Consider the following 3,250-nt stretch of genomic DNA (forward strand, 5'->3'; position numbering starts at 1 on the left):
CTTGTTTCTGGTGGATCAGACACACGGACAGCCCAGATGGAAGCCTAGATGTGAAGCCCCTTCTTCTTTTCCAAGTAGGCCTCTAATGGAGGGTTTTTGGGGTAGGCAGGTAAGATTGCTGGGTATTTGCCCCTTTGTCTACATTCCTGACATTCTGGTGAGAAGTTTTGTTTTGTTTTGTTTTGTTTTGTTTTTCTAGGCAAGAACCTTAATGAACTGTTACTGACAACGTTAAAAAAAAAAAACTGTATAATATATACAAAATTATCATTTTATGTCAGGAGAAAATTTATCATGTCGGCAACAGAACATGTCTGCCGACCTCCAAGTGGCTGGCATAGTGCATCCACCCCATGACAGGCCCACTGGGACTGTGGTGAACATGCCTGTACCTCAGTACAAAGTCCCCTTTCCCTGAGAAATGTATAGAAGGAAAGAGGAAGAACATGTACCCAAAAGGAAGAGGGAGAGGCTGGAGGCCCTGTACCCTGAGCTCAGAACTTCAGGGGGATGACCGGCCAGTACTTGGGCTGCTTTTGGTCACAGTGCTTGTCAAAGCTCAACTGCACTGCAGCCTCCATGGCCTGGATCTTGGTGGCGCTGTCCCTATACAAACGCTTCATCTCGGCCTGGGACACTGCTCACTAGGCCTCTCAGTTGGGGTCTCTACCGACCAGCAGGTGTTGCAGTACAGGTCATGGTCAGCATTCACGTAGCTGTTCAGGCACTCTGCATCCAGCTGCTGTCACCGCCATCGTTCTTCTCTGTACCTCTCGGTCTCTGCAGAGTACCGGCGGAGCTCTTTGGTGATTTCCATATTGCTCAGGTCACATTCTACCTCTGCATCTAACTCAATCTCCATCTCTTCCTCTTTGGACAAAGCTTGGTCTTCTCTTGTGGATGCCTGGACTCTACTGCTGTCATGTGGATGCTGCCCAGACCCTCTGAAATGTAAAGAACTGCAGGGGGAGTCCTGCTAGGCCACATGATGGCCATAGAAGGACGAAGGATACGCAGCCTAGTTAGCGTAGCAGCTTTGGGGAAGAAGTGCAGGAGGGAAGTACCATGGAAGACTGAAACAGGATTTCACGGCCTTCCTGTAGGCCTTTGTGGTGGCTTTGCATCCAAGCCATTGCTTGATGATAATGTTGCCAGCATCTCGCATATACTGGATGAGAATACCAAGGCCTGGCAGCTTTCAATGTTGATGCCTTCACCGCTGCCATCTCTGATTGTGAAAGTTCAAGTGGGTGCCGAAACTCACGGGTTCGCAGCTTGCAGATCCTGCGTGGTGACCGAGCAAGGGCCTAGTTTTCCTTCCTTAGTGAGAAGTTTTAAAGATTCCCTGGTCACTCACTGTTTTGAGCTAGATGTCTTGTGAATCAGTAGTTAGCACACAGTTATTGCTTACCCCTCCCTCACATTCATTTATTCATTATCTAACAACAGTTCCTGATTGGACTTGGGGTCAAGCCCTCTCTTAGCCCAGGTGGCTTGGATGGGGGTTCTGGAGGTAGAGCACGTGACCCTGACCTAAGCCAGTCATCACTTCTCATTTCCAAGGCCACAGCAATTAGTTCAGGGGTGGGCATGTTACCAGAGGCTGGTACAATCAGAATGAAGGTCAGGACTTTTGTGGAAAGCAGGCTCAAGTCTCCCTGCTAGACTTGAACCTTCAGGCTTATGAAAGGAGCCTTGGATGGTACCTTGAGCTTGAGATTAAAGCTGAGGACTGGAGAGAGGTCATATACTGGAGACAGCACAGAACCCCTGATCCAGCCTTGCCTGAAGCTGGCCCTACCCTTTGATCTTTTAGTAATAGGAACTAATAAATTTTCTTTTATGTTTAAACACATTTGGGTCAGATTACAAGTTAACCGAAGTAGAATGAGTCCTCACTGATACAAGTATGATCAGTAAAAAAAAGAGACCAAATATAATAAGGAAGATATATTCCTTAATATTTACAGTTTGGAAGGCAAAGAGGTTAAAGGGGACCATGCTCATGTCCCCATGGAGTCCATGGAGTCACAACCAAGCACTCGTGGAGGGATCTGGGTGCCGGCATCTCCAGCCAGCCCTGTGACAGAGATCTGAGGAGTTCTCCTTAGAGCTTCTCAAGGAAATCCTTCTTGATGCAATAAGATGCACACTTGGGGAAGCTATTCTCTCCGGACAGGGCATATAACTTGAGGGCAGAAATTGTTTCAAAATGTTTTGACATGTTCCTGAATGGCATGTCTATGGGAGAACAGAAAAGGGACTGTGGTATGTTTGAGGCTTTCTGTGACCTGGGGGTAGGTGTCAGGGAAGCTTCCAAACTCTCCCTAGAGGCCAAACCATGGCTGCCTGAGAGGCTGGACGGTGGGCACTCAGGCCCCACTGGGCAGGGTCACCAGTGTGTCATGCTTGTTGTCACCCTTGGCTTGTTTGTTCTCCTCCACCAGGAATTCTGTGGGGCAGGGGACTGCACACTGCACACATCACAGCTGCTCATCCAGGGCCCCTGTGGCACTTGCTTCATCTTGAGTGGCACAGAGCACAAAGCAGGCACCGTGGAGTGTGGAAAGACCAAACCCTGAGTCACCACTGACTGTTGCCCTGGACGTAGAACCCCAGGGGAAGGCACTTAACACTGGTTATCCCCGTGCATCCAGGAAGCTAAATGATGGCCAAAAAAAAAGTTATAATGCAGTCAGGCTGGACCAGGCAATTCCTGCATGTGCAAGTTTGTGTGTGTGTGTATGTTTTGGAAGTCATACCAGATGTTGTCTTTCCTTGTGACATTTGGTATCTTTTTTCTACAGCAGTGTTCCATTATGTTCTAGTTCTTGAAAAAGGCAGCGAGGCAACATGTATACAACGAAATTTATTTGGGAAATGATTTATGTGTATTACAGTCCTCTCTTAGAAGATCACAGAGTACATTAGCATATTAAAGGATCTGAGGAGTCCTGTGATAAAGGAGCCTTTATTGAATGATCATGGAACTCATTGTGGGTGGATCATTTGCATACTGGATGGAATGGGGTGTGAGGCTGACTGTGCAGAGGGTGACTAGTCCCTGAAATGTAGATAGGGGCCACCTAGAGAACGGTGGAGAATCGGGCATGAATGGGTGAACTGGACAACTGGGCTATGCATTTCAGCCCCAGAGCACTTAAAGCATAAGGTAGATTGTAAGATCCTGGAGTTCATCTGGCTTAAATACCTCCTTGAGAGGGACATCAAGGTCCGTAGAGAACAGAGT

The 3,250-nt window shown here is 47.8% G+C and overlaps 1 pseudogene; it reads right to left on the bottom strand.

Moving 5' to 3' along the window:
* Positions 1–494: 494 nt before the first annotated feature.
* Positions 495–1,259, bottom strand: LOC112628076 (annotated as a pseudogene).
* Positions 1,260–3,250: the final 1,991 nt, after the last annotated feature.

The sequence above is a fragment of the Theropithecus gelada genome, chromosome 7a, assembly GCF_003255815.1.
Source record: "Theropithecus gelada isolate Dixy chromosome 7a, Tgel_1.0, whole genome shotgun sequence".
Taxonomy (NCBI): domain Eukaryota; kingdom Metazoa; phylum Chordata; class Mammalia; order Primates; family Cercopithecidae; genus Theropithecus; species Theropithecus gelada.